The sequence below is a fragment of the Humulus lupulus genome, chromosome 5 (genome assembly GCF_963169125.1).
Source record: "Humulus lupulus chromosome 5, drHumLupu1.1, whole genome shotgun sequence".
Classification (NCBI taxonomy): domain Eukaryota; kingdom Viridiplantae; phylum Streptophyta; class Magnoliopsida; order Rosales; family Cannabaceae; genus Humulus; species Humulus lupulus.
In genome coordinates, this window is record NC_084797.1 from 191,166,340 (window position 1) to 191,191,153 (window position 24,814).

At 34.3% G+C, this 24,814-nt stretch overlaps 1 long non-coding RNA gene across 1 annotated transcript; it reads left to right on the plus strand.

The window, feature by feature from the left end:
- The first annotated feature begins 13,328 nt into the window (after positions 1–13,328).
- LOC133777968 (uncharacterized) lies at positions 13,329–17,600 on the plus strand. The gene is made up of 2 exons (XR_009868946.1): positions 13,329–13,564; positions 17,410–17,600. It is a non-coding gene; the product is annotated as an uncharacterized LOC133777968 (long non-coding RNA).
- Positions 17,601–24,814: the final 7,214 nt, after the last annotated feature.

Sequence of the window (24,814 nt, forward strand, 5' to 3'; positions counted from 1 at the left end):
TTATCCTCTATCACAAACAAGGATGGATCGATCCTACTCGTCATGAGGTGCATTACTTATATGATTTGAAATAGAATCCAGGCCATAAAGGTACTGGGTTTTTCTACTTTTTTCACCGAGACAAGGCCAGGGAGTTCTTGACTGAGCCCACGTTTAGGAGAAATGTGGGCAATTATAATAAAAATTACATTCCAATAACCTCCCTGGGTGACAAAAATCAAGCTTTCTTACAAGAAAGTATTTATTTTAGCTTGTGAGGTCACATTCTTAGTTTTCCCTTTCTTTCGTTGGCCTCACTTTTCCTTGTTGCGTTTTAGGGCCATGGGTCCAACCCATTCCTACTGTGGACATGGCCAGGTGAGCAGTGGTCGTAGATTGGCTTCCTGAAGCAAAGAACTACAGACTTCTTGTAATTGATGAGAACCTAAGGAGAGTTTGTTTGCTCAATACCCACTATGCCAATGAAGAAGGCGTTAATGGTGGAGGAACTGTTGAGGAAGTATTTGAGGAAGGACTGAGACGTTCTGACCAGTCTCAAGCGGTCCTTGCCCCTCAGATGAGGACAACAGGGATCAGTGTTGGTATAAAAGAGCAAAGCAAAGATACGCAGCAGGGAATGAACCATTTTTAATAATTATTAATACTAGCCAAGATCATACACATATTCAGTTAGGAAAACTTTTATGTATGATCTTTATTTATTTTCATGTAGATCCAATATTAAACAAATTAAAATGAGATAACCTAGAAAATTTTTCTAAAATTGAATTCAAAGAGAAACAAAGATAAGATTACTTACAGTATACACAGCGGAATGAAAGAGTCCTTCCTTCAGTTTCTCTAACTCTTGTATCCTTTCTGTCGCAGAGTATTATCAAGAAACTAAACTGTTCTTCTAATTTCTTCACAGTCTTCTAATGTATCCTTAAAATCACCTAGACTAGTGTGGGCAATTCTCAACACATGAGATAGATACAGAGAGAAGAAGAGAAAATAACAAAAAGGTTTAGAAAAGGACTTGTGTTTAGAGAGAATCTAAAACCTATCAGAAAACCTGACTTGTGACTTATCAAACTTGTGTTTTGACTTTTCTCTAAGCACTCCTTTTTATAGACTCAATTAGGCCAAATAATTTAATTAAGAAATCAATAAAATAATAGCCAATATGAAGCCCTAGATCGAAATTATCATGGGCTTTAGGCCCGTGAAATTTCTCATTTGATTATAAGCCAATTGAACTTAAAATTAAGGCCTATATTATTTTATATTGATTTAAATAATTATTTAAATCCTTTATCAAATTAATTATTTATAATTTTAACCTTGATTTAAACTTATTTATTAATTTAGATACCAATTTATCTTAATTAATAAATCTGCCCTAATTTCTCTTTTCTTCTCAAAATTACATAACTCTATGAAACTATCCAAAATTGACATCGTCAACTATGATAATTCTAATTGATAATTAAATCAATTAATTGAGACTATCTAGATGATTTTATCCAAGGTACAATGGGGACCATGGACCTATGAAATTAAGCTCCAATAAATTATCATAAATCTAACAAATATATTTACTAACTTATTAATTCCTCGTGACTCCACTATAGACTCGGAATTACACTCTTGAATTCATAGAACGCTCTATAACAAATATAGATACGCTATTAATTATCCATTGTTACAACAATAATTATCACTCAATCCTCTATAGACGGTCTACAATGAGATGGGACTAAAATACCGTTTTACCCCTCATTGCATTTTATCCTTAAAACACTTAGTTCATTGTAAATGATATTTCAGTAAACTAATTTAATTACTAAAATGAGATCTCTATCATTTAACACCTTCAACCAAACTAAAAGGAAACCATCATTTCACTTCTTCATTAGAAGCTATAGATGTTCATATCTATGATTAATACTCCCACTCAATTATACTACCGAGTTCCCAAGATGTAAGTATGGGCTAGTCCGTAGGGTAAGCTTGTAACGAACAAGTCAAATAACTCAAATAATACAATCAGTTAGAATACTAACCACTCAGAATTGAGATTGAATTGACCTATGATCAACTATATGATATGGCTAGAATAGATAATAACAGTATGTTTACTTATCTTATCAACTGTCAATATCGGTCCTGTCCGATGTAACAAATACATCTGATCTTATCTACTTTGCTAATGTTCTAGAAAGAACATAATACTACAATGTGTAATTAGATCATATCGTAGATTGGCAAATCAGTGTAAATCATGTGCACTGACTAATCTTAGGACTAACTTATTTTGAACATATAATCATATTTATATTCCACTGTGATTACGTCACTATAAATACGATTAGCTATATGCTCGGGATTTAATATAATTTTATATTAAATAAATAATCATGTAAATAAAACATGTGAGCAAAGTGATTGACCAAGTCAAATAATGATTTCCATTTTTTATTGATAATAAAATGAGATTACAAAGAAATTGGGTTTTAATTAGGACATAAAACCCCAACATATACATATATTAAATGACATACAATCAAATTAGAAATTACCTCTTATAGCCTATCAAGTGTCCTCGAATATTTTTGTATAAAATCAACGATATTCCTATCCAAGTTCTGAAAGCTCATGTAACGTCCCAAACTCGCTAATAAGGCTTAGTGCAACGATTAGTGTGCCGGGAGGGCATAAATGGATTAATACGTGAATTTAATTGAATATATGTGTGATTATGTGGCATATATGAAGTATATTGTGATATGAATACTTATGCATGTTTATGTGTATTAAATATGCATGTGGGCCCATTTTTGTTAAAAAAGACATTTTTGTAATTTTGACCCGTTGAGGATACAATTGTAATTATGTGTGTTATGTGATTGATGCCACATTATTATGTGGATATTTTTCTATATTCAACTCGAGGCGATCCTAGTAAGCGAGTTAACAGTAAAGTCACAACGGGGTCAAATACACGGTGAGCCTAGGGGTATTTTAGTAATCTAGTGCGTAATCAGGATTTATCTGGTAATGGGAAGTTATTTTGTGATTATTTGGGTATGTCAGAGTTAATTGGGGATTTATAGTGCTATTTGAGGATTAGTGGGAAATGTGGCAAATGAACGTTTTGCCCTTGAGGGCTTTAAAGGGAAAGCTCTTGGGTGATGGGCATTATGGTATTTTCCTAGCCTTGGTTTGACTTAGTTGAGACTAGAGGCTTTCAGAAAGACCAAAGGAAACACTTACCTCAGCAGCTCCTATTCTCTCAGCTCTCTCTTTCTCTCTCTCTCTCTCTTTTAGTTATCTCTTCCTCTTGGAGTGGTTTGGGTTCTTGGGATTTTTGAGGTGATAGCTTGGAAGATTGAAGCTGTGAATTGGAGCAAGGATTGGGTTAAAGGCAGCCTGAGGTTGTAGCTATTTAATTGAGGTTATACCATTAGTGAAACGACCCTCAAAACATACAAGACAAAATCATGTGGAAATTTATAACTTTTTACTTTTAACTCATTGTACCAAAAATCCATAAAAAAAAACTTTTAAAAGATCGTGTATGCACACTTTTAGTTTTAGCAAACGGAATCACAACTATTCTTTTATAGAGTTAAAGTAAAACAATTGTCATAAAATAAATAACAAGCTCCTAACGTTTCTTTTCAAAATGGTGATCCATCAAAAACCTCCCCAGCTTGGGCCACATGTACATATCCACAAGCAGACTCCGACGCTTACTGCTCCACTTTGCTTTTGCACTTACCTACAACATGAAACAACTAGGTAAGCAAAAACGCTTAGTAATAATAGCCTTGTACACAAATACACTAAACCCAATAATGGGTTGCCCTAAGGTAGTTATCACTACCGAATGATTAGGGTATTGGATAAATCCCAACCCTATCATACAATTCTCAAACAATAACCAAATAAAAAAATCAAGCGCATTGGTTGTGCCCAACAACCAATTTTCATACATATCATAACAACTTGCATTCAGAAAATTCCCAGAACATCCAATATAGATAACCATATCGAACAATAACTTTGGTTGTTTCTAACAACCAAGTTCACACTTAACACAATAACCTGCACTCAGAAAATTCCCAGAACATTCAAGATAATAACACATATTATAACTAATCCATCAATCAATAGCAAGGGATCTAGGCCTAAACCTGGTTCCAGCATTTATGTCCTGGCTCCAACCATTACTATATTACCATTGTCTTGGCTCCAACCTGGACTATATTTTTACCATGTCCTGGCTACAACCCAGATCATATTACCATTTCCCTGGCTCCAACCCGGACTATATTACCATTGTCCTGACTTCAAACCATACTATATACTTACCATGTCATGGCTCCAACCCGGACTATTTTACGTTAGGGTTCTGGCTCCAACCCGAACTTACTTACCATTTAGCCACAGAATGCAAAAGCGTTGCAAGAGTAGGCATTAAGCATACCCTGGTCTTAATTACCCAAACAAAACTAGTGTAACCTACTACTACAAGCACACACTAGTATATTCATGTTGTAGCCAAGAAAGAGAAAGACTAACTTACTTGGAGTCCTTAGCTCCCAGTTGGATCTTTAACACCGCTATTTTTTTTCCTTTTTCGCGATTACTGTAATTAATACTGTGTACTTGGATTAAACTATGACATACTCTTATATCTAATATTATATTATAGCTACATGCAATAATGTTCTCTTAGAGACTCTATACTATAGCCTCTTATACACCTTACAGTGTATAAGGCTAAATTTCGTTTCAGTCTTTACAGTATCATGAGAAAATCGACCTCACCGCAACACGCTCTCCATGCCGTGCATCTTAATATTCTTTAATTGGAGAACTCTCTTATCGTATAACCTGTATTTTGGTTTTTTGAAAAAGGACTTATACTCAACTCTTATCTTTAGAAAAATACCAACTTGTCATCCTCTCACGAAAGTTTATCGTTTTCTATCATTTACAAAAATATCGCTTTTGGACCCTTTACAAATAATATATGACAATGTTAACCTGTTCTCTTAAAGATTCTACAAAAACCCAACTCTCATTCTTACAAATTTTTTTATCCATAACCTAGGATCTCTTTTTACGTTATTTTTTAAAAGAATGGCAATTGGACCCTTAACTTAAAAATGGTAAAAATCAACTTTTAATTTAACTCAAACTGATTTGGGATTGGTTAAGTCTCCAGATCCTTAGTTTACAAAGGATTATTTCTTCTCATTTCCAAAACTTTACTTCCACTATTTAATTTAAGGGGTAAAATCTCATTTTTAAACTTTTGCCCTAAGTTGAGTTTTGGGCAAAAACCCTTAAACTATCGTTCACATGTTCTGTATCATAAGGACGGGAACTAGGCGAAAGCCACACATCAAAACTTGTTTTAGGTTAAGAGAGCTAACCTCCCAAAAAATCATTTTTCGTTAAGATTCAAAATTACTACCTTTTAGTTCTGCCCAGAAGTTTTTCCCAGATTTTAAGGTAAGTTTAAAAATTCACTTCTCTTACACCGTAGCCCAGTTCTTACTAAGATTTAACAGGGATATTTATACATGTCTTATTTAGCTTCCTTAAAAATTTCATAATTTTTGGAATAATAAAACTCATCAAAATGTTTAAAGAAATCTAGGAATGGCTTGCTGCCCAGGGTTTTGTTTCCAGATTATAGGGAAAACTTTGAAAAATCATATCTCTTATACCTTAACACATTTTCCTCTAAAATTTTACAGTAACCATTATACATATTTAAAATAACACCCGAAAAAATTTCATAGATTTTTTATGAGAAAAACTTGTTTAAAAGTCAAAACAATCTAGGCAGTGCATGCTGCCCATAAATTTTCTAGATTTACATCAAAATGTCAAAACATTCATAACTTGGGTTTAAAAATACATTTTTACAATTTTCCAAAGCCTATATTCAAGTAATCACAAGGAACTATGTAATTACATAATTATTTTTCACAAATAGAAGCAGTTGAGTGCAATCTGACCCGTTGGATGCCAGACCACGACATTTTTGCAGCATGCATTTTTACACAACCTAACATCAATAAGCACTTCTAGCATAACCCTAGCCACATGCATGCATGAAAATCATCACACCACACATAAATCTAAACCTTAAGCATAAAATAATATCAAAACTATTGAAAGACCCTATACAACCAGATCTGCAAGAATCACCACAAAATAGAAAGAACTCAACCATAGATTCTACCTTTCGAAGCCCTAGCTTGGAGATGTGTTCCTTAGCTCTTCAAAACCTTCCTTTGGTTCTCTAAACTCTCAAAACCGAGCCCCAAGTCCCACATGAAGATTTTAAGAAAAGGATTAGCGTAGAAAGAAACTTAGATGAGGGACAAAAACATGAAAGCTCACAAAAACCTCTTACCTTGCTTTATTTGATCACAAAGTTGCTCAACTTGGAGATTCGACTGGTAAGGCTCCTCTTGAACCCTAGAACGCAAGAACAAGGCCATGCATGGCTTTTAGATCACATGCATGCATAAGGAACCCTAGGGTTTTGGGTTTGAATAAGAAGGAGAAGAATGAATCAAAAGAGAGGGTTTCACTTACCTTGAACTCGGTTTGCTTAGGGTTGAGCACTAGCTTCATTGGAGTCTCTCCTTGAGAGAGAAAGAGAGCGGAAAGACATGAGAGGGATTGAGAGAGCCTATGATTTTTGTTTTTCAGAGTTAGAAAAAAAAAATGAAAAGGGAAGGGGAAGAGGGTGCCTCAATTTTGGGGGAAAAATGGTAGGGAAAATTATTTTGAGAGAAAAACAAAACAATGATTACACCCTTAGCTTGTGAATGGGTAAGACTCTTCCTATTCTCTTTGGGGTATGTGTCCTAGCTCTTGAGATCCCTAGGACCTAGCCTTGCTGCCCACTCCTCTCTCTCTCTCTCTCTCTTTATCCTTGGAAATTACTTTTATGCCCTTGCAAATTTTACCTCACATTTAAGTGATCCAAGGGCCCTGTGGGAATTTTGTGCTCTAAATTTCCTTAAATTTTAACTTATAGTTTTTAAATATCTCCAAGCTTAATTAATTAAATTAAATGTGACCCAAAAATAAAATTATCACATATCACATAATTTTTGGTAATTTGATCAATTCGACCAAAATGCCCTTAGAGGCCCGAGCAAGAAATTCTCATTCTTAAGCCCGATTGATTGGAATTCAAACCTCAATCAATTTTTCTTAAACTTATTGGTTCGACTATAAAGTCCCAGTTGCTAGACAAAATTAATATTTGTATGCCATAGTATTTCCTATTTTATTTAATTCGAGATTTTTCACCCATTAGGGTTTATTCCTTGGTCTGAGACCAATCCTTCTTTGCATAAAGCTAGATCCATTGCCAGATCCTTACACTGGCTATAAATTCACTAATCATCACGAATTCATATAAGCTCAATTATCAAAATAATATTTTACATAATTCTTCATCGGCTCCAACCGGCTACTAACGGGTGTTCAAAACACAGGATGTTACAGTTAGAGCTCGGGAGTAAGGATTGCACTCGGGATCGCCATACGCTATCTACTCGGGACTCGAGGTAAGAAAACTGCACCCTGGTTGTAATTGGGGCTCGGGCCCCTGTTAATGAATATGACTATGATTATGCCTGTGATTATTTGATTTGGCATGCTTGTATATGATGCATCTGATTTTGTCTTATGCAAACTATATGTTTGATTATACCTAATCTGAAAGCTCGACCTAAGGGAGTCGAGGACTACATTAAGCATGTGAAACGTAAGGAATTTTGGCTAGGGTAACCTGGGAGTGCAATATGCACTTGACTAGCCCGAGTGCCACCTAAATAATTAGAAGTGTGGTCTGCACTTGTCTAACTCATTGGTTGTTTAATTTGGACTATGTGTTTGTTTGAGCAGCGTTGTTACTGCTAAGCTTGTTGTTTATATTCTATTGCCTATTTAAATATGTTGATTTAAGTTTTCTTGCTGAGCCTTGGTTCACAGGTGCTATGTGGTGCAGGTAATGAAAATGGGAAGTTAGACCAGCCATGAGTTGGAGAGCTTTAGGGGCGGCGTGTACATTTGCAGTTGCTCTACCGCCACGACCGGGGATTCAAGATGGACTAGAGTCAAACCTTAATTTTTCCGCTTAGGCCGACTTATGTTGTAATTACCTTTGGAGTTGTAAATGCCTTGTAAATATTTATTTTGGGATCCCATCTACATACTCAAACTTTTAAATGAAAGTAATCATTCCTATGATCAAAAATTTTAAACCCTAATCCATTAATTACTCTTAGTTGCACGTTTTTTTTTTTCAAATGACTTGATTAGCAAGTCCAACACTATTTAAAACACACAATGTAATGGTCTTGGCTATCCGGAGCGTTACAGCTCACACCTTGATCTTTCAGACCAATCCTCAAACACACAAGAGCATGTGTGGGCACGTATGATTCAAAAAGTTGATTAATGACTCTCTAGATGCACTCAGCACATGAGATCTAAAGAGGTTTGATTGAGAGAAGAGGAATTAAACAGTTTTCAGGTTTAGGAAAATTATCGCTTCTGTCTCAGAGAAGGAGTCTAATTTTTTAATCACATAAAAAATCTTCTTTTTTTTTTATTGAAAGTATCACTATTTTAGTTTTTATAAAGATAATTAATCTAATTAATTAATCTTTATTTTATTAAAAATAGAATTCAAATTAAAACTGATATGTTGTAATTATTTAATTTAAATCATATTTTAAAAGGACCAGTTAAATAACTGATTAAAATATTTTGAAATTCAAAAATTCAAATCCCATGAATTGGGGAATCCCTATATGTGGCGCCACACTCACCGCACAGTGAGTGTGTCGCCACACAAATTAGGGTTTTTCCTAATTTTTTCATTTGTTTGTTTAAGCAAATTTTAAGACAATATATTTATCCCAACATAAATATCAATTACTTAAAAATTAACTTTATCTTAATATATCAATATAAATAAATAAATATCATATTCTAAATAAGATATTTATTATTCAATCTCTATATATTAATCCAAACAAGATTAATATTAATTTTAACCTATAGTTTTTATTAAATAACTAATTAATTCATAATTAATCAATTGCCTATAACTATCACATAATTATTTCTTTGCCCTGGAAAATTAATTCCTCTTGAATTAAGTCCTTCTCCCTACAAATCTTTCTTTTGGTCCTTACCCTTGACAGTGTAGGACAATGGTGATCTGGGGACTATGAACCTATAATACGAAGCTCCAATAAGCTGATTATTAACTAAATTCTTTAATCCAATAATCTTATTTATTAATTCCATGATTACTTCACTATAAATATGGAATTGCACTCTAAGTATTTATAAAATAATATTTACATAGTTTTCTCTTGTAGTCCATTGATATAATCAATAAATGCAGTTCTGCCCTCCATTTATTGGTTCGTTAAATAGAGATGGTCAAAATTACTGTTTTACCCTTCTAATTACCTCTTGATCCTTAAGTACAATTAATTCACTAGCGAATAATTAATCTATAATCAAATTATAGATTTGAGCTCAATAACTATTCATTTCCAGAATTAACCCTTAAGGAAACCAATATTCGATTCGTTAGGAAAGTATGGATTCCATTATTGTAATTCATGTTCCCAGCCATTCATGATATTGAATATCCAAAACAAAAGTCATTAGCCTCATTGTACTAATAGAACTTCACGAGTGAACCAAAAGATCCAATAAACACAAACAGGAGTTTATGAATACTCAGGATTTAGACTGATCTACAAATGATCATATATTATGATAAGAATCAAATCTTTATGTCAAACAACAAGTTTACAAAGATAATTAATTCTTATCAGTCCTGTCATATATAATCTCTATTATATACAACACATTTACTAAGATGTCTATCCACATCAATAATCTGAATCTAGATCACTTGCATCTCTTATACTTAGTAAACTGCACTAGTAACCATTCATTCAAGATTCAATATTTTAATATGTTACTGACTATTTTATTCATTATATATGGTCTTAATTCTCTCGTACTAATACAAGATCATATTCTCATGAATGAATAAGGATTTTCTTAATATTGTCATATAATTAATTCAAACAATAATAATATTCAAATATGTTAAAATTTTTCTTTTATTTAATTCAATAAAATGTCTTTTCATGCTTTTATTGCATTAATCTTATCAATCAGTATAAGAGAATGAGGTGATGCTCCTCGCCCTCGAGCCATTACACCTTATGTTGACAAAGGCAAAGGCAAAAAAGTGTTGGAAGTGGAAGAGGATGAACCCATGTCTTCTGACGATGAGGAGGGGATTCCACGTACTATAGTTACTCCATTTTGTTGTGTGTGTATGTTGTGGTCGTAGGTTGTCTTTAGAAGTTTGCTGAGTCATATCACATTTTGCATAAGTGTACTGCTTATTTATATATTTTTATGATCTAATACACTTGCATTTTTTAACTGCAACCAATTCTGATTCAAAGATGTTCAATCTCTATGCTTCCCCTCCAGCTCTAGCAAAAAAGAGCACCAAGAGAAAGGTGACTCTGGAGCCAATTCGAGCAAAGTGCCGACAGCAAAACAGCAGATGAGTGATCCTCCTACTCATGGATCTTTTGCTGCTCCTCTGACGGTGCCTTTCAGCCAACCGTCGGACACTCCTCCTACTGTCGCTCCTGAGCAGCAGGACACTCTGCCCCCTCCTTGCGGAATGGACCCCCTCGTAGAGGAGAAGGAAAGAGTGAAGGAGAAACTGAAGACAACTGCTTGCTGCATCTCTTCTCAGGTCTAGACCTTTGTTCAACACTCATCGAGCATTAATGTTGTCTTCAAGCATCGAAAAGCATCGGTCGACTCCAACCTTGGATGAGCACTGTCCGAGATCCTTTTGGTGAGTAGCTCTTTATTTGCTTCTCAATCTTTCTTCCAACTTGTATACTCGTTTATTCCTTTCATGTGCTTCATCTCATCTTGCTTTGTTTCTGTAGGGTGTTATTACTCTCACTAACACCTGCGCCAAAGCAATAAAACTTGAGGAGTCCTTGAGGAAATCACGGGATGCCGTGAAACACTTAAAGGATAGCCACACTCTTCAATTTCAAGATGCTCGGGAATTGCAGAAGGACCTCGATTGTAAAAACATTGAGATTGATAATAAAAGAAAAGTGATCAAGGTGCTTAAGGAGTCAGAGGCAAAACTCAAGCACCAGCTTGAGGAGAAGAGGAGCAATCTCGAGATTCAATTTAAAGAACTCGAGGTGCAGCAGCTCAAGTCAGCAGAGGAGAAGAAGCTTCTCAAGGAAGAGCTTCAGCGTGAAAAGGAGTCACACTCCTCACATGCGACCTTCAATTGTTTTTTTTTCATGTTCTGGAAAAACAATAAGGAGGCCAACTTTGACTATATCCCTGCTCATCTTCACGACAAAGAAATCGCCAAGTGTATTGCTCGTGAAGAGGATGAGCTTGCTGCTACTGCTGAAGAAGTCCCTGCCACTCCTGGAGTCGAGCAAGAGGAGCATGAAGGGGAAGATGTCGAGGTAGTGGAGCCTTGAGGAGGGCATCTTATTATTATTTTTGTATCTTACCTTGAATCTTAAGGTCCTTGATGCAAAAACAATGGCTGGCCAAGCATATTTTAATCTTGGATAATATGTGTGACTATTTTTACTCTTGCTTTATTCATATTATATACTGCTCAGATGATTTTATTTTGACATAACAATTGCTTTGCTATATACGATTTACTCCATTGGTCATTTCAAATACTTAGAGCATTTTGGTTTTTTTATGTCCTTGCTAGACAAAGCACAATACTTTATAAATTTTTGAAATTTTTTGAAGTGTTACTCAGTTGTGCTATTTTAACTTATTTACTTATTTGTAATCATTTATACCCTATATGCCCCCCAAGTGATCGAGGAGGTCAGTTCTAGGTCACTTTCCAAATAACCAGACGTGCTTGAGCTAACACAATTGCTCGAATATGGTATCATATAACAGTATACTTATAATTGTACTTATGAATCACACGTGTTAAGTAATACTTGTTTAGTAACAAAATTGTCAATAATGAGTGTGTAGAGCACATTCCCTCGTATATATCTCGCAACAAAATGGACAAAACGTGTCTATTGAATTTAAAAATTCTACGAGAAATGCATGTTTTTGGAGAAAAACATAAAGAGTTTAATTGAACTAGGTTATTGGTCATTTAATGAGGGAAAAACATGCATGTTAACCACATAACTAAAAAAAAATTGCCTGCGTAATAATTGGTAGTAAAACAAATGGGCAATACGTGCCTTACAACCAAAAAATAAACAATGGGGCGATAATCGTGCCTTTACAAATAAAGTGGATTAAGAATAATGTTGGTCCGAGTAAGTGGGAAAAACGTGCCTTCGACCAATATTTATTGATAATATTTTTCAAGTGCTCACCATTCAATTAGTTCACCATTTAGTCGAGCAAGTTTGTATGTTCATGGTTGCAGTACTTCTACAATCTGATATGGTTCTTCCCAATTTGGTCCCAAAAATCCTACCGCATGATCCCTAGTATTTTGGAACACTTGTCATAATATTAGATCTCCTGGGGTAAACTTTCTATTCTTGACTCGAGAATTGAAGTATCTGGCTACTTTTTGCTGGTAAGCAGCCACTCACAATTGTGATTATTTTCTTTGTTCTTCGTTCATGTCGAGGTTTTTGCTAATAACTGAAGATTTTGATCTTGGTCATACGTACTCTTCTGATGCAATTGGGTGGGGTTGGGGGGGGGGGGGGGGGGGGGGGGGGGGGGTTAACTCTACTGGTATCATTGCCTCATATCCATAAGCTAGAGAAAATGGATTATGCCCAGTTGAGGTAAGGGCAATAGTTTGATATGACCATAAGACTTCCTACAAAATATCTGACCAATTACCTTTGGCTTGCTCGAGCTGCTTTTTCATTGTGTCCTTTGAGGTCTTTTTGACAGCTTCTACATGTCTATTTGCTTGGGGATGAGCAATTGTGAAAAAGCTTTTGGTGATACCATGCCTTACACAAAAATCTGTAACTGTGTCACTATCAAACTTAGTGCCATTATCTGGAATGTTCTTCCTTGGTAGCCCATATCTTCATATGATGTTTTTGACTATGAAATCGAGCACCTTTTTGGAAGTAATCGTAGCCAGTGGTTTAGCTTCAATCCACTTTGTAAAGTAATCAATCGTCACTACAACAAAATTTACTTTCCACAACACTTACTTATAAGTATATTGAAATAGTCTTATAATTCCTAAAGAAATAGAGGCAAGTGAAAATAATAAAAAAAAATTAAAGGCGACAAAATGACAAAAGAGCGGATAATGAAGTAATTGTGTTATATTATTTGTTTCTCTTCTCTTTCTTTCCGCTGATTGACAACACACACAAACAACCATAGGCCTCTTATTTCTTTGTCCCACCAATGAAGCACACAGTCTTATCTTCACTGCCTCTCTTTTGCCGATCTTCTCCTCATCTTTCCCCAGGTTTTTCATTGACACTACTCTCTCATTATATGCATATTTTTCTTGGGTATTATATTTTTGTTCGACTATATTTTTGCCAACTCAGATTCTTTTATTACAAATAAAGCCCTTTTCATTATGAGTTTATCTTATGTTCTCATAAATATTTGAAGGATTTTAAGGGTATTTTATTGATTAATTTTATTTTTTTATATATATATCTTTAAAAGCAACTTAAGGAATATTTAGATACTTTTTTTATTATTGATTTGGATTGGATGGGTAGTTTTTTTTGGTTGTGCTTATGAGTGCAAGCCAATGGTTTTCTCGGTGGGAAACAGATAATAAAAACGAGAAAGGGGACACAAAGCCGTATATTTTTTCAGCCGGGTTTCTATATGTGTATTTTGCTCTTGCATATTTTCATTTTCTTCCAAAGCATGTTACTAGATAGATTTTTTTTTTTGGTGATTGGAATGAATTTTTTTATTGTTATTATTATGTTTATTTTGTGATTACAAAGAACATGTAATCAGGTATTTTAGAGGGGAAAAAGATTATAAGAACTTGACACAGAGAAATTAGACTTTCCTTCTTTCAAATCAATTTTTGAGGTTCCTGTAAGCTACCATCAAGTATTATAAAAATATTATTTTGGTGAGAAGTACTCATAACAAAAGTTAAAAAACTTAGAGATTTGTTTAGTAAAAAAAGTAATGAAGTAAAAAATAATAATAAAAGAATAAAAGTTACATATGCTTTGAAATATTCTAAATTGGAGTCTGTAAACTCTGTAAAAATAATTTTTAGCATTTTGCAAGTAGCGAGCTTTTAATTTTATTTTTAAAAAAGACTAAATGACCCATACAAGAGAAAAATAACACATTCATCACTCTTTCTCCAATGACCCATACATCTTTAGCCACCAAAGTTTCAATTAGATTGTATAGAGTGATAATAGAGATGCAGCTTATCCAAGCCCTTTCTTTTTATAAATAGCAAAGCAAGAGACATACCAATTAAGAATCACAATGTCAGTGTTCTTACATGTATATCCCTACATTTAAATATTCTTCTCAGACAACAGAATGATAAGTTAGAGGTGAGTGTAGTTATTTTTTTTTCTTATTTCTTGTTTGTGTAGTTTTAATCACTTCAAGTATTCACTTATTTCCTCAGACTCTGTTTCATATTGATTTTGTGGCAGCCTTATCTCTCAGCTAACAAAGTGCATACATGGGACCTGAATTAACACTAATGTGTTGTTTTTAAGTAGCATGAGTACTAACCATGAGATAAACTTAATTTTGTTCTATATATATTCCAGGTATGGCATGATAAGATCATTGAATTTGTTGTTCTTAATTATTTCAAACATGTTGGATTTATTTTGTGACTATAGGTTGTTGGTCTAATGTTCATGCTCTCACTACAACTATTTAACTATATATTATTATATAAGTAATATTGGTTTACAAACTGACAACTTGTATTTTGTTTGTCCATATTACTATATAAATTTTGTTTTTGAAAATAATAGTTAGATAATTTATAAATGGACAACTTTAAATATAAAATCTAAATGCTCCCCATGTGTTTGTTACATTGTTTCATTACTGTCAATGATCATTTTATGTTCTTGTTGTACTTATCTCTTTCCATAGGTATTATATATTTGAGTTGGTATTAGTATTAACAATATTAGCGTTGAACAATTGATTTTACAATTCAAGTTATATATATAAATACATATTGATGTTCATGTTCATGTTAATCTTATACAATACTTAATTCCATATTCGGCAGTTCTTGTGTTCTTTTTTCTTTTGACTATTTAGCCTTTTGGTTTGGTTAAGTTTACCAACTGTATATTTAATAGATATATATATATATATATATATAAATATAATTAAAAAGTACACTGGGAGTTTTGCTGATTGCCCTGTATTAATAATTTTTTTTTAAAAATATTGCATAACTAAATGGTACAAGACTATGGTCAAACTCTTCTATCTTTCCATCACTACATTTTTACTAAAAACTAAAAATTCAGATGGAGAAGACAACATGGGTGATTAGATTAAAGATCTACAAATATTTGCATTTACTTAATTTTATTTCTGATGAGATTTGGATAAATTTAAGATGCATTATCATATCAAAAGCAGATATGAACTATTATTATGTTTTTAATGTCAAAGAAATTGTGTTACTTACTTGTTGTTGCAAAATTTTAAAGCTACGCAAGTATACGTAGTCGTGTCAAGTAGTAAATTCCGTAAGAACGGATATCGTCCCACAGAGACTATCTCCCAAGTACCACTAATTGATTTTCGAATTCTATTTGGTTAATTAAAATTTAAGCAAACAATTAAAAATAAAATAAATCTAATAAACTATGAACCAAAATTAAAGAACTGGAAACAAAACAATGAATCACTACTTAAGAATCAATAATAAAAACAACCTAGGAATTAATTTCATCAACTGTTCATTCTATTAATTTTAATAATTTATTCTAAATCTCTTCTTTCTATTCTAATGGCAGGTTAATTTACTCGATTCCTATTCTTATTCAATACATAAGATCTCAATCTATATGCAAGTTTTCTACATTTCTGTGATAAACTTAAACATATAAAAGACATTAAACATGGAAACCTAATTACTACACAAGTCATATAGGTACTTTCGTCCAATATTCACCATATGTCTATATGATGATAGCATATTCAATTCTCATCTTTTGAATTTTAAATCAAAACCATTAAATCAAGCAAATAGTGATCAAGTATTTACTAGCATTAAACACACATCATATAGATTAGATAGAAAAGAAAGATCAATAGAAAATCATAATAAAATTAAATAGAAATCTCAGTGACTACATTAATTCCTAGATAAAAGAAATTAGTTCATAAATGCCATGATGAAAATAAACTGCAAATAATTGTTCTTAAAAATCAACTTAAAGAATTCAGATGAAAAAGAAAACTAATTATAGCAGCCTCTTTTTTTTTCTAGGGTTTTTAAAACTTCCAGTCTGCTCAAAATCGCATAATAATGTCCCTTAAATAGCCCTCCAATGTTCCCCAGTGAATAGACCAAATTGCCCTTCAAAAAGTGGTTTAAAATCTGAAAAATGCGTAACCAGTGCTGTAGCGCTACTTCTGGAGCACTGTAGCGCTATTACCAGTGAAAAAATGCTTCAAAATCTGGTGCACTAGCGCTGTAGCACTCTTATTATGGTGCTGTAGCGCTAAAGTCAGAATAGAACGAAACTCGTTTCGAACAGCCTGCACGTCAGCTCATCGTATTTTGATCATAACTCATTCAATATAACTCAGAATTGAATGATTCAAAAATATATAGAAAGCTAAGAGAAATATATACAAATTATATTTCTAGAAGTATTTCCAGAAAGTGAATAAATCATGGTAAAAAGTCGGCTTAAAGTCTCATACTTGCGTTATAGAGCATAAACGACGTGTGTTGAGCATCTTCAATGTAGTATTTTCCACACATAATGTCTTGAAACTCCACAAAATCCATCTTATTTATCATATTTAACATGTTTCTTCTCATTTCACTCCATATTATGTACTTGACCATTAAAACCTGAAACAAAAAGAAAACAAGCAGAAATATGCACTAAACAATCCTAAATAACTAAAAACACAACCTAAAACGATCTCTAAAACAAACCTAAAATGACCCTAACACTTGTGTACTTATTATTGTCAATTAGTTTTTAGCTTTAATTGGCCCATTCAGTCCATATACATTTTTGTTTCTAATAGAACAATGCACTTCTTTCTTTGTTAATGATGAAATGTTTCTTTTTTTGTTTTTTTTGCAATGTGCAGGTACGTGAGATTATCTTGTTTTGAAGAAGAAACAACTTATATATTTGAGTTCTTTAGAATTAGATATTTGTTTCCCTATGTAATTCTAATTAAGTAGAATTTATATTGTAATATGATTTTGGAAGACTAAACTACACTAAATATTAAATTTTTGCTCAAGAAATTAATAAAAATTTATTTAAATTATTTTATTTGGTTACAAAGTTAATTTTTTGTCTTCAGATCTTTGCAAAGAGAAAAAGTGTTAAGTAAGGTTATATGTATGGCAATAGCTAAATTTTTTTATCAAGTTTCTAATAATGTATAAAATGTAATTTCACTAACTTATAAGCATAAAATTGTGTTATGCAATTTATTGTATATAATACAAAAACTATGTTATTGTAAAGTATACCACAATACTAATTTATAAGTACAAAGAAATGTTATATAATCTACTATAAATAGCATAACAAAACATTTATCTATTTATTAAAATAACACAACGAAAGAGTTATCGTAGACTATAGTGTTATGCAAAGTGTTCTGATCTACGATAACACTGCTTTCCTTAACACAACGAAAAGTGTTATGGTATATATTTGATAATACTTTTTTGGTCTTATTGAAAGCAGTTTTTCTTGTAGTGCGTGCCACCACAAACTTCACTCCCCCCTTTCCTGTTGGGAGTTGCCCGATCAAATCAATACCCCATATTGCAAAGGGCGATGGGCTCTGCATTTGTTTGAGTTCCTTAGGCGCTGCTCGAGAAATTTTGGAGAATCTTTGCACTTATCACATTTTCAAACGTACTCCATGGAATCTTCATTCATTGTGGGCCAATAATATCCATGTCTCAGTATCTTTTTGGCTAGACTTTTCCCTCAATTATGGTTGCCACATAATCCTTCATGCACTTTTATCATTAGCAGTTTGGCTTCTATTTCAGTAACACATCGGAGCAAAGGAATATAATACCATCTTATGTACATTATTCCATCAATAATCATGTACCTAGCAGTCTGCCTTAAAATCTGTCGGGCTTCATTTCTTTCTTGAGGCAATGTGTCGTGTCCCAGGTATGTAGCGATAGGAGTCACCCAGGAGGGAGTATTATTAAGCAGTAGTGTTTGCTCCATTTCGTTAATACATGGTTGGGCCAGGTTCTCAACTGGTATTACGTTTAGGGTGTCTACATCCTTGGCACTTGCAAGTGTTGCTAATGCATCTACATTGGAATTTTGTTCACAGGGCACTTGTTGGATGGTAAATTTTTTGAATTGTACCAGCATGTCTTTTACTTTTCTGAGGTAGGATGCCATTTTTATTCCTTGAGCTTGGTATTCTCCCAACACCTTATTCACAATCAATTACGAATCACTATATATGTCTACCGCCACAACTTTAACATCGCTAGCGAGTCGTAGTCCTGCTAGCAAGGCTTCATACTCTACCTCATTGTTTGAGGCACTAAAGTCGAACCTTAGTGCACAGTGAACACGATGTCCTTCAGGTGTTATAAGTATAAGTCCAGCTCCAGCATTATGCTCATTGGAGGATCCATCTACGAACAGCTCCCTAACGAGCCAATTTTCTTCAGGCTTTTTTGCTTGCTCATCCTCTTCTTGTATTCTAGTGCATTCAGCAATAAAGTCTGCTAAAGTTTGCCTTTTGATAACAGTCCTTTCTTGTTAGGTGATGTCATACTATTCGAGCTTGACAACCCACTTAAGTAATCGACCAGATGCCTCTGGCTTTTGCAGAACTTGCTTGAGAGGATGATAGGTTAAAACTGTGATTGAGTGAGCTTGGAAGTATGGCCTTAATTTTCTTGCTATACGCAACAAACAGTAAGCCATTTTTTCCAGTTAATAGGTACCATGATTCTGCCCCGACCAGCCTTTTTCTTATATAATATAGTGGATATTTGGTCCTATTCGCTTCTTGGATTAGGGCTACACTAACATCGTATTGAGTGACTGCTAGATACAAGTATAGAATTTCCCCATCAATCAATTTCGATAAGACTGGAGGTTGAGTCAAGTGTTTCTTAAGTTCCTAGAAAGCCTTTTCACATTCCTCCATCCATTCAAACGTGTTATTTCCTCTTCCCAGGTTAAAAAAGGGCATGCATTTGTCAGTGGATTTTTAGACAAATCTGTTGAGGGCTGCAATCCGTCCCGTCAGACTCTGTACTTTCTTTATCTGGGTGGAGGATTTTATATCGATCAACGCCTTAATTTTTTCAGGGTTAGCTTCTATAACTCTTGCATTTACAATTAAACCAAGAAACTTCCTTGATCTCACCCCAAACGAGAATTTTAAAGGGTTAAGCTTCATATTGTAATGCTTATGGATGGCAAAGCATTCTGATAGATCCTTCACGTGCCCCCCAACCTCTGTTGATTTTACCAGCATGTCGTCAACGTAGACCTCCATGCTTTTGCCTATTTGGTCTCTGAACATCATATTTTCCAGTCGTTGATATGTCGCGCTAGCGTTTTTTAGACCAAAAGGCATTACTTTGTAGCAATACAAACCTACGCCAGTTCTAAAACTGGTATGTCCCTCATCGAGAGGGTGCATACTGATATGATTGTACCCCGAGTAAGCGTCTATAAATGTGAGGATTTCGTGCCCTGCAATGGCATCGACCAGCTGGTCGATTCTTGGTAGGGGAAACAATCCTTTGGGCATGACTTGTTTAGATTAGTGAAATCTACATAAGTCCTCCATTTTCCATTAGGCTTTTGTACTAGGATGGGATTAGAAACCCACTCGGGGTAGAAGACCTCTCTTATAAACCCATTTTCTTTTAGCCTTTGGACTTCTTTTAAAGCCTTTGATCTCTCTTTATGGAGCATCCTTATTTTTCTATTGTACATGCTGAAAGTTGTCTCTATCTATAATTAGAGCATGACTGATAACTGTGGGGCTTATGCCAAACATGTCCTTGTGCGACCAAGCGAATACGTCCTGATTATTTCTCAGGAAGTTTACGAGTTCAGATTTGACTTCCTTTGCTAAACTTCTTCCAATCTTGACTGTCTTCATCGGTTTGTTCTAATCAAGTGGGACTTCCTCCAAGTCTTCAGTAGGTCCCACCCCAATATCAAAGTCCCCAAAGTGAGGGTGGGCAACTCCCTATTTGGAGTTTCTTGCCTCTTCTAAGGAGGCATTACTTTGTTGTTTATTCCCATCTTTGTTGTTGGCTTGCTATTCCTTGGTCCAACAAATATCAGGCTGGTCGTGGCCAAGCCTTTCTTAGCAGTTGTAATGGAATAATTATAGCATTCTCGAGCTTCTCTCTGATTTCATTTTCCACATCTGATCCCGACATTGGTAGGAAATTTCATCATGAGATGAAACACGGATGTTATAGCTTGCAAGTCGATCAAGATCGGTCTTCCTAAGAGGGCATTGAAGGCCAATGGAATATCTACCACAACAAATGTAGTGTCTCGAAATTTTACTTAGCTAGATAGTAGTAGTAGTAGCTAGTATTAGTTTGTAGTATGTTAGTTTCCGTGGATTTTGGTTCAAGCCGGGACTTAGTAGGAAACTCATAGCAACAGTTGTGGATTTTTTAAGTTTAACCTATAGTATAGAAATATTAATTATAACATAAGGTTTGATAAATATTGCTGTCCAAGAAATATTATTTATTATAACCTAAGGTTTAGAAAGAATTATTAAGAATGTGACACTTGTCATAATCATGTTTATTAAGGATTTAAGTATTTTTTATGAATAGTTTAGTTAAAAGAAAAATCTAGAAGCTCTAGAACCTTCCAACAGCAGTTAGGATCACATTTTGACTAAGTCAAAACTGCTTAATCAATTCAAAATATGCTAAAAAATTGCAAATACGTGTTTGATATATCAACGTATGCCGATATATCGCCTATGGGAGATACGGGAAACACGTCGACTTCGCACGAATGAACGAACGGGGCTTGGGATATAGGTCTAGGCGATATATCGCTCCTAGGAGTGTATTTTTGAAACTTGAGGATTTAAAATTTAAATATAGCCTTAACCACTTGAACCTGCCTTGAACGATTTTGACCGAGTTCTAGGCATCTACTGAACGAAAATACAAATCTTTTTCATTTTATATTCATTTATTTATTCAAATTAAAAGGGGTTTGTTTCACTCCTTGAACTCTATAAATAGGACTAGTACTCAGCCATTTCACTCATCATTCAAGCATTGTTTAGAGCCTCCAAGCTGCTAAGTTTACTATAGAGAGAAACACTTGGGTTTTGGGATAAAAGCTTTTCCAATCTAAGATTTTCTAAACACTTGGGAAGTAAGATATAGTGTTATTTCGATATCGAGGTGTAGATCAAAGACATAGTTCATCCAAGGTGTTTAAGTTTCTTGAAACTTAAGGTTTTCGGTAAGTTTCTACTTGGATGGTTTAGTTCTCTTTTCATCTCCTTTCATTAGAAACTCATGGTTTTACTGATGGTTTTAGGAGTATTCCAAATCCCGTTATTGCATCCAATTATCCCAATTTTTGGTAAGGAAAAGAGGTTAGATTACATGTGTTTATATGTTTATGTTATGATATGTTTTATGCTATGATATATATATGTACAAATATGTTTTGTAGTCGCTTGGGCATATGACTTGCTTAGATAGCAAGCCCCAAGAATGTTTATCTTTTCATGGTTTAGAGTTATGATTTACCCTATCTCGATTAGTAGACAGAGGACTTAGATGGGTTATCATATACTATAGTTGTGATCTAACCTACATCGATTAGTAGACAGAGGACTTAGATGGTTTTATCACATACCATGTTAATGAGTTAATGACCATTAATATTGCAGTCTTATATGATATACATTTTTATAGTCACATGTTTTATAGTATATGTTTATGATATAGTCTTATGTTTATGATTTATGATATATGTTGTTAGTAGATTTTCCTTGTTGGGCATTAGACTTATTCCTTTCTTTTTAGAATGATGCAGGAAAATGAACATGGAAGGCGGGAAGGATTCGTGGAAGCTTGGCATGTGTGTTGAGGATGAATGGATTGAATGGATTGCTGGAAGATCGAGGATGACGTTGTTTTTAAGTCTTTTGATTTATGTTTTGATGTATTTTTGCACTTAGTATTTTAAACAATTGGTTTATGTTTTATGTTTTATAAACAATGGGATCCCATATCACATTTTATATGTCATACCATATTTTGTATTTGATACAATATTTTGGGTTTTAAATAAAGTTATGTTATTTCATACTAATGTATTTGCAAATTAGTAGTTATGTTTAGTAGTTTTTAATGGTCCGAGGTCTAGAATTAGTCAGGTCCTTACAGTTGGTATCAGAGCAACAGTTCATATACATGAAGTTCTCCTTGATACACACGCATAAGCTCCGGATCTAACCGCCAATGTAAGTGTTTATGTTATGGTTATTATATTTATGTTAATAGCTAACGTTTTAGCCATTATGTTTTCAGTTATAATGGATGGAGCCTTGACCTATCAGATATCCGAGCCATTAAGGCCATGAAAAGGATTAGAGAGCCAAGGAATACAGTAGAAGTGTTAGAAAGAATCACTCAGAGATTAATCTTAGTCCATAAGGAGATAGTTCACCTTCAAACGACTAAGCAAATTATGATGAAAGCTACGGAGCAATATTTCCTAGTAATTAGGCTTTTTAAAGATTTTCCTTCTCTAATTTCAACTTAGAAGAAATATGGGAGACTATAGATGATGATGATGATTTACCGGTAGCCATGGGATATTATTTTCTCATACTTAGGTTCACCTCTAAGTTGGAATTTCAATTCACTAATGAATAAATACATAAAATCTTTATGAACCTTCCTCGAGGTAATTTTTAGGCTCAAGATAATGATGATTATGAAGAAATAGATGATGATTATGAATAAATAGATGATGATATGTTAGATGAAGGGTCAGATGTAGAAGATCCTGATTTTTAGATTTACCCTAGTTATGTTAGTCTATTTATTTATTTATTTGCATTTATGATTGTACTTAGTGAAAATCATTTTTTCCAAATGAATATAATTGTTATTTTTTAATGACATATATGAGTTTGATTTTTTTTACAATTATAATAAATAATAAATTCAATAAATAATGACCAAGTTCGGTGAGGGTGGATACAAATCAATCAATCGAGTTCTATATTGAGAGTTTAGGGGGCCATGGTAATGGGAATGATTTTACTGATCCCAGCCCTCCCTCAATATGGTTAACTTTGGAACAACGACGAGTTTCGAGCCTGAGAATTAAGTCATATAGGATGATTAGAAACAGACTTAGAAAATAAAGATGGCTAAATTTTTCTAAGTATAGAAACACAGCCTAATTATAAAGAAGGCTTACATAATTTTTCATAAGAAATCATAACTGATAGGTCCGAGTTATGTTTGCTTAGACTAAGAATTTCCTTAGAACTTATTAGTGTGAGTTCTAACATGTTTTTCTTGACTGTTAGAACTTTGCTGAAGATTTCACTCAGAAGGTCTGTACGCACGAATGACAACGCCTACTGCGCCGCCAACGAGACTAATGAAGCCCCTCCAGTTCGCAGAAGGGGAACGCGTGCTACCAATGTTGCTGCTAACAGAAGTGCACCGCCTCTGGTTGACAACACTGCTTAAATTGTCCGGCTACGAAAACAAGTGGAAGAATTGCTGCAGCAACAACGACAACAGGCTCAGCCGCAGCCTCTGACTCAACTCCAGCCTCAGCCGCAACCGCAGCCTCAGCCAGCGATTTAAGCACCCCTACAAGTAGGTCCGTATGGGGGATGGCCAATGGCGAACTATGAGCCTTACCCAGCTCAGTACATAGAGCCAGTCTATGAGCAGTTTCGTAAGTAACACGCTCCAAACTTTGAAAGGACAACTGACCCCTTCGAGGCAGAAGAATGGCTCAGGAATGTAAAGTCGATCCTAGCACACATGAACCTCGGCAACGCGGATTGCATATCCTACATTTCATCTCTTCTAAAGAAGGATGCTAGAATTTGGTGGGATTTACTACAGTAGACTCACAACATCGCCACCATGACATGGACTAGATTTGTGGAGCTCTTTCACAAGAAGTACTACAACTCGACAGTCATCGCTACAAGGGTAGAAGAGTTCACTAGTCTGAAGCATGGCAACTTGACGGTAGCAGAGTATGCTCGACAGTTCGATCGCCTAGCCAAGTTTGCACCAGAGTTGGTCCAAACTGACTTTTTGAGGGTCACCAAGTTCATTAGAGGACTCAAACCAAATATTGAGCTAGGAGTCAAACTAGCAAATCCTAGAACCACCTCTTACGCCGATGCTCTAGAAACGGCTATAGAGGTGGAGAGGCTTCAGGAGAATGTTAGTAAGGAGGAGGCCAGCAAACCTGAACCTAAGCAGCAGAATCAA